This window comes from Cervus canadensis, chromosome 31 (genome assembly GCF_019320065.1).
Source record: "Cervus canadensis isolate Bull #8, Minnesota chromosome 31, ASM1932006v1, whole genome shotgun sequence".
Classification (NCBI taxonomy): Eukaryota; Metazoa; Chordata; class Mammalia; order Artiodactyla; family Cervidae; genus Cervus; species Cervus canadensis.
This window is the reverse complement of record NC_057416.1, coordinates 39,451,476-39,459,140: the sequence shown is the minus strand read 5'-3', so window position 1 is coordinate 39,459,140 and position 7,665 is coordinate 39,451,476.

Sequence of the window (7,665 nt, the reverse complement as noted above, 5' to 3'; positions counted from 1 at the left end):
TTCCTGTTACATAACCTAGTCTTTTGATATTTCTATAGATTGCAAAAATGAGCATTGTGATAAGCCTAATTACAATATGTTGCCATACAGATATATTACCTAGTTATTGATATTATTCCCTGCTCTGTACATTTCATACTTCTGACTCATTTATTTTGTAACTGCAAGTTTGCACTTCTTAATCGTCCTTACCTATTTCCTTCTTTGTCCCACTCCCTCCTTTCTGTAAACTACTTGTTTGTTCTCTGATTCTATAACTCTGTTTCTATTTTGTTTGTGCATTTGTTTTAGTCCAGTTTTATTCTTTTGCATGTAGCCATCCAGTTACTTTTTAGATTCCACATATAAGCAAAATCATACAGTATTTGTCTTTTTGTCTGACTTATTTTACTTAGCATATTACCCTCTAGGTCCATCCATATCATTGCAAATGGCAAGATTTCATTGTTTTTTATGGCTGAGTAATATTCCATTGTATATGTGTATGCCATATTTTCTTTGTATACTGACTGCTTCCATGTCATGGCTTTGGTAAATAATGCTGCAATGACTGTTGGAGTGCATATGTTCATCTTTGCTAATTACTGTTTTTGTTTTCTTTGGGTAAATATCCAAAAGTAGAATTGCTGGGTCAATACTAGTTGTGTTTTAAACTTCTTGAGGAATCTCCATACTGTTTCCCATTGTGGCTCCATCGGTTTACATTTCCACCAACAGTGCATGAGGGTTTTCTCCATATCCTTGCCAACACTTATTTGTGGTCTTTTTGATGACAGCCCATTCTGACAAATGTGAGGTGATATACCATTATGGTTTTGGTTTGCATTTTCCTGAATTAGTGATTTCGAGAATCTTTTCATGTGCTTATTGGCTATCTGCATGTCTTCTTTGGAAAAATATCCACTGAGATCATCTTCCTATTTTTAAATTGGATTGTTTGGTTTTTTTAATATTGAATTCTATGAGTTCTTGTGTATTTTGGATATGAACCCTTTATTGGATACATTGTTTGCAAATGTCTTCTCCCATTCATTAGGTGACTCTTTTGTTTGTTGATAGTTTCCTTCACTGTGCAAGAGTTTTTAAGTTTGAAGTAGTCCCATTTGTTTATTTGCTTTTGTTTTCTTTGCCTGAAGATACATATCCCCCAAAATATTACTGAGACTGATGTCAAAGATCTTTACTGCTGCTTTTCTTCTAGGAGTTTTATGGTTTCAGGTCTTATGTTTAAGTTTTTAATCCATCTGAGTTTATTTTTGTGCGTAGTGTGAGAGAGTAATCCAGTTTTTTTCTTTTGTATATAGCTGTCCAATTTTCCCAACACCACTTATTGAAGAGGCTGTCTGTTCCCACTGTATATTCTTACTCCTTTGTCATTGATTAATTGCCCCTAAGTACATGAGGTTATTTCTGGGCTCTCTATCCAATGATCTCTGCATCTCTTTTTGTGCCAGTAATGTACTGTTTTGATTACTATAGCTTTGTAATATAGCCTGAAATCAGGGAGCATGATACCTCCAGCTTTGTTCTTTCTCAAAATTGTTTTGACTATTTGGGGTCTTTTAGTTTTCCATACAAATTTTAGAATTGTTTGTTCTGGTTCTGTGAAGAATGCCATTGGTATTTTGATAGGAATTGCATTGACTCTGTAGATTTCTTGGATAGTATGGTTATTGTAATAATATCCTGCAATCCATGAACCTGATATATCTTGCTGGCTGTTTGTGTCATCTTCAGTTTCTCTCATTAGTGTCTTGTAGTTTTCTAGGAACAGATTGTTTACCTCCTTGGTTAGATTTATCCTAGATATTTTGTTCTTTTTGATATTATTGTGAATAAGATCATTTCCTTTATCTCTCTTTCTGATAGTTCATTGTTAGCATATAGAAGCACAACAAATTTTGTACATTAATTTTGTATCTTGCAGTTTTACCAAAGTTTTTGATGAGTTCTCATAGTTTTTTTTACTAGCATATTTTGGATTTTCTATATATACTATCAAATCACTTTCTAACAGTGACATTTTTACTTCTTTTGCAGTTTGAATTTGTTTTACTTCCTTTTCTTGTCTGATTGCTGTGGCTTGGATTTCCAGTACTATGTTGAATAAAAGTGGTGAGAGTGGGCTGTTGAATAAAATGGTGAGAATGGGTAACCTTGTCTTTTTCCTGATCTTGCTTTCAGCTTTTCACTGTTGAGTATGATGTTAGCTGTGGGCTTTTCACATACAGCCTTTATTATGTTGAAGTGTGTTCCCTCCATGCCCACTTTCTGAAGAGGTTTTTTTTTTTTATCATAAATGGATGTTAGATTTTATAAAAAAGTACTTTTTTGTGTCTATTGAGATGATCATATGATATTTATTTTTCAATTTGTTAATATGGTGTTATCAACTTTATTGATTTGTAAATATTGAGCTATCCTTGCATTCCTGGGATAAATCTCACTTGACCATGGTATATGAACCTTTTCATGTATTGTTGGATTTGGTTTGCTAGTACTTTATTGAAGATTTTTGCATATGTGTTTATCAGTGATATGAGACTGTAATTCTCTCTCTCTTTTTTGTGGTATCTTTGTCTGGTTTGGGTATCTGGGCGATGCTGGCCTCATAGAATGAGTTAGGAAGCATTCCTTCTTCTGCAATATTTTGAAATAGTTTGAGAAGTACAGGGGTTAACTCTTCTCACAGTGTTTGATAGAATTCACCTCTGAAGTCAGGATCAGTGTCTTTATGGTAGAACCAGTTCCCCTAATTGTCTGCTGCTAATGTCTGTGTCCCCAGGGTGAGCTCTAGTTACCGCCTGCCTCTCCAGGAGGCGCTCCAGGACCATCAGGTAGCTCTGACTCAGGCTCCTTTCAAATGACTACTTCTTCCCGGGGTCCTGGAGTGGGTGAGGTTTTGTGTCTCCCTTCAGAGTGAAGTCTCTATTTCCCACAGCCCTCTGGCTTTCCCAAAAGTAAGCCCCACTGACCTTCAAAGCCAAGAGTTTTAGGAACTTGTCTTTCTGGTGCAGGACCCCTGGCTGGGGAGCACGATGTGGGGCTTGGACCCCTCACTCCTTGGGGCGAACCTCTGCAATTATTCTTCCACTTGTGAATCACCCACTGGGAGTATGGGTCTAGACTATCCCATGACTCTGCCCCTCCTCCCATCTTGTTATGTTTCCTTCTTTATACCTTTAGTTCTAGAAGATGTGTTTTGCTAGTAATATTCTGTGCTTTCTCACCATAGCTGCACCACTGAGAGTTGGGATTTTGGTGCCTGTGGAGATGAGCTCAGGGTTTGTCTACTCCTCCATCTTGGCCACATCCCTGAAATATCCATATTTTTAAAGATATGTGTATTGCACGGAATATGTGGCAGTGAAATGATTGAAATAATGTGATGTATACATTTTTCTTTAAAACTTCAGAAAAAAAACTGGACTAAGCAAAGGTGGCAAAATCTAGAAAATTACTGAATCTGCGTGATGGATTTATGGGAGTTTTCTGTATCACTCTCTCTGCTTTTACAGGGTTTAAAAATTTTCATAATCAAATAGGATCTATCCAAAATTTGGCCACTTTCTCCCGTCCATGCCCTGCTATTATCCTGACCCAAGCCGCCAGCCTCTTTCTCTCTTGTGATAGTCTCCTGACACATCTCCCTGCTTCTACCCTTTTCTCCCTATAGTCTCATCTCAGTACAGCAACCAGAGCAAGCCTTTAAAACATAGGTCAGGGACTTCCCTGGTGGTCCAGTGGCTAAAACTCTGCATTCCCAATGCAGAGGGCCCGAGTTCCATCCCTGGTCAGCGAGCTCGACCCCTCATGCTTCAACTAAGACCCAACATAGCCAAATAAATAAAATAGAATTTAAAACAAAAACATAAGTCAAACCACAACATTCCTCTGCACAAAGCCCTCCAGCAGCACGCGTCCTTTTGCAGTGCGGCTCGCTCTGCACCGGCCGGCCACCGTGCTCTCCTGTGACTTCTCTGCCCTCGTGGCGTCATCCCCTCCCCTGGCTCACTCTGCATCCACCTCACTGGTCTCCTGGTTCTTCTTTGGACCTTTCAGCATGCTCTCACCGTAGGGCCTTTCCACTTCCCATTTCCGTTTTCTGGATGGCTCTCCCTAGATGTTCATCCGCCTTCTTCTCTCACCTCTCAGCTCAAGGGTCAGTTTCTCGATGAGGCTGACCCAGGTCATCATATCTAAAGCCATGCTCTGTCCTTAATCCTGGGCACAACCCTTCCTGTTTCCCGAGCCCATTTTCTTCCTAGTGCTCTCCTTCATTTGACGTACTGCGTATTTCACCCATTTATCCTCTCGTTGACTATCTTCCCCTTCAGGAATGAGAACAGAGATTTTTGTCTGTTTTGTTCCTGGCTTTAGCCTCAATGTTTTGAATGGTGCCTGGCATCTATGAGGTACTCATATTTTAAAAATGTTATTGATTTTATCTCATTTATTTTTCATCATTAATGCAAGGTAATATGCATTCTCTCTCTAAGTCATTCAGTCATGTCCAACTCTTTTGTGACCCCATGAACTGTAGCCTGCCAGGCTCCTCTGTCCATGGGATTCTGCAGGCAAGAATATTGGAGTGGTGTATCATTTCCTTCTTCAGCGGATCTTCTCAATCCAGGGATCGAACCTGGCTCTCTCTGCATTGCAGGAAGGTTTTTTACTGTCTGAGTCACCAGGGTTTGGAACATTATCATGGGGTAAGAGAAAGCCTTGATTCAGAGTGGGTTGGTCTGAATTTCAGATCTGCCATTTCCTAGCTAGAAATGTGATCTTGGAAAAAGTATTCTCTCGACCTCAATTTGTTCATCTTTGAAGTGGAGAGAGTGCTACTCTGTTCTCTCTATCAGGATCAATATATCGTGTGTTACAGATGATGTATGACAAATGTTTTTCAGAGGTCTTTGTTCTCAAAGAGTGTACACTTGGGAAGGCAAAATATATAATCCAAAGTAAATATTATGTACTCAGGTGAGGTCTTAGCACAGGAACCTTGCCAGTCTTTCTTTTCCACTGCATAAAATGTAGACATTGGACTAGATGATCTCTAGGGGCCTTTAGTTCAGAGATTTTGTGATTTTGTTGTGGGCTATTTAAGATTTTTAAAAAGTCACTAAGGGCCATGACTGGTATTAGATTCCAAGCCGCAGGGACCCAGGACAGCATTTAATATACCTCTGAGTTACTTGGGAAATATACACAAAAGACACACGTATTCTCCTTGAATATAAGATAAAGGAAAGGGACAGGATAATTACGTTTTTATATAATTCTCATCTTAAAAGCAGGAAGTACCAACGGAGAAAGAAAAGGAACAAAAACCAAGCATTGAACTCTGGAAAGTTTACGTGCGATCAAGGCAGATGGACTCTGTTCACAATGGACTGTCAATCCTTGACTAAACAGTCAGACAAACACTTAAGAGAAACTCAAAGCCAGTTGTAAGGTAAATGGCGGAGAAGGCTTTTTGCCCACTCAGTTGGGCTAAAAGCTTCTGGACAAGAGCTCAGGGCTTACAGGCAAGAGGAAACAGCAGTGGGGGCTGTATCGGGGAATAAAAGCAGAGGCATGGAGTAAACAGGTTTTCAACAAGACACTCTGCTTGTTGAAAAGCCACTCGTAGCAAACCCTGCTTTTTACTTCCAAAGCAGTGCAGCAGGAAGCTTCAGAAAATGAGCCGGGCCAGCCAGGAAAACACGGAGCCACACTGCCCTGCACGTGCGTCTCCTGCCTGTTCCTGTCTTGCCATGATGCTGAAGCATGAGATTAATGTGCTCCTTCCCTGTATGAAGGAGCACGGACTTGAAGGGATGCAGCCTTGGGAGAGGTGGGACAGCAGAGGCGCTCATGTCTGATGTCAGGCAGGCTTCGTGTGTACCCTGGGGCATGTCACTTCACCTCTCAGGGCCTCAGCTTGCTCATCTGTGCAGTGGAGACAATAATAGCGACCACCCTGTGGGGTTGTCCTGAGGACTGAAGATAACATACTTCAGATGTTTAATACCAGACTTGGAGCACTGTGATACATTCTGAGTTAACATTAGATATAATTACCATTATTGTTTATTACGTTTATTTTGAAAACTGCATTGGTGTGGAAATACGAGGTAGCTCTGCCTAGCAAGCATAGAGAGTAATTTTTGGTCACCTTCCTCTGTGACTCTGGGAACCTTTGGATGTAGTCAGAAGATCACCCTAGGAAGATCCACCCCGTGGCCGCTCTTTCCCGCCCCGTGTCTCCTGTAAGTGCAGCCGGCCTCCAGGGCCCCGTTAAAACAGCATTTCCTCCAGAGACCCTCAGTCCAAGATAAGTCCCCCCACCCCCATTTCTTTCATAACCCTTACCACATTGTAATTGGGTGTGATAGATGTCATTATTTATTGAATGTGTAAATAATGTGATTTTTTAAGAAGTTAGAAACATGACTTTCCTCTGAATGTGTAGTGAGTCTATGTCAACGATTTATCTAAGTCAGGAGATGAGCAGGATGGGGCTGTTCACAGAGTGTTTGTCAGCTAGGTAAGGCCTGCTGAAGCTAGTTTGCTGCCTCCCAGGCAAAATAGGTTAATGCCTGCCAGGCAATAACACTGAGACTTGTGGGGTTATGTTTTGTACTAGACAAAAATCATTCACTTCTCCAGTAGATCTAAGTCTACAAGTTAATATATAACCTCACAGGGTCTTGGCTTGTATCAGTGCTAAGTAATAAACCAAATAAAAGCACATTCTGCTGGAGAATGAAGTAACCCCTGGGGTGGTGGTAAAGCTTCCACATGGCTTTGAAAAGACATGCAGTCATCTTTATGCCTTATTTCCAATATTTGAGTTGTTTTTCTTAACAAATGTCTATCTCCTCATTTTATTCTTTAAAGCAATATGCTTATTACTCTTAATGATAAAGCATTTCATATTAAAACCAAAAACAAAAAGGTACATTTACATATCATTGTTTAGGATGCCCAGTGCAATAAAATTAAAAGTAAATGCAGTTGACAGGAAGGCAAAGAGTCTACATATGGTACTAAATAAAAAATTAAGTAAAATTAAAAATGTGCCATGTTATTGGTGAAGAGATGATATAGGGAAATAAAACCTGTTTTATTACCATAATTGATATTTGACTTATAATTTTAACTGAAAGAACAAGCAAGCAAAATAGACAAGAAGATTGACAAAGGGTAATAACAAGATAGCATTCTTGACAGATATTCATCTATTTGTAAACAAAACAAAGTATCATTGCCTTAAATATATAGAACTATCAATAGAAAGGGCTTCCCAGGTGGAACTAGTGGTAAAGAACCTGCCTGCCAATGCAAGGAGACATGAGAGACGCGGGTTCAATCCCTGGGTCAGGAAGAGCCCCTGGGGGAGGGCATGGCACCCCACTCCAGTATTCTTGCTTGGAGAATCCCATGGACAGAGGAGCCTGGTGGGCTCCTGTCCACAAACAGGTGGACGTGACTGAAGCAACTCAGCGCATACATCATGGAAAGATAGAGAAGGCTCCTGAAAGGACTCTAGTCCAGCAGCAGGCAGGCCCCATGTGCGGGGACCCTGTGGTCCTGTGACCCCAGCCCTGCATGGTGCCTGGGGTCTGCACCGAGCCTCTGGGCTTGGGGAAGGCCTGTGCTGTCCCTGTTGTAACATCT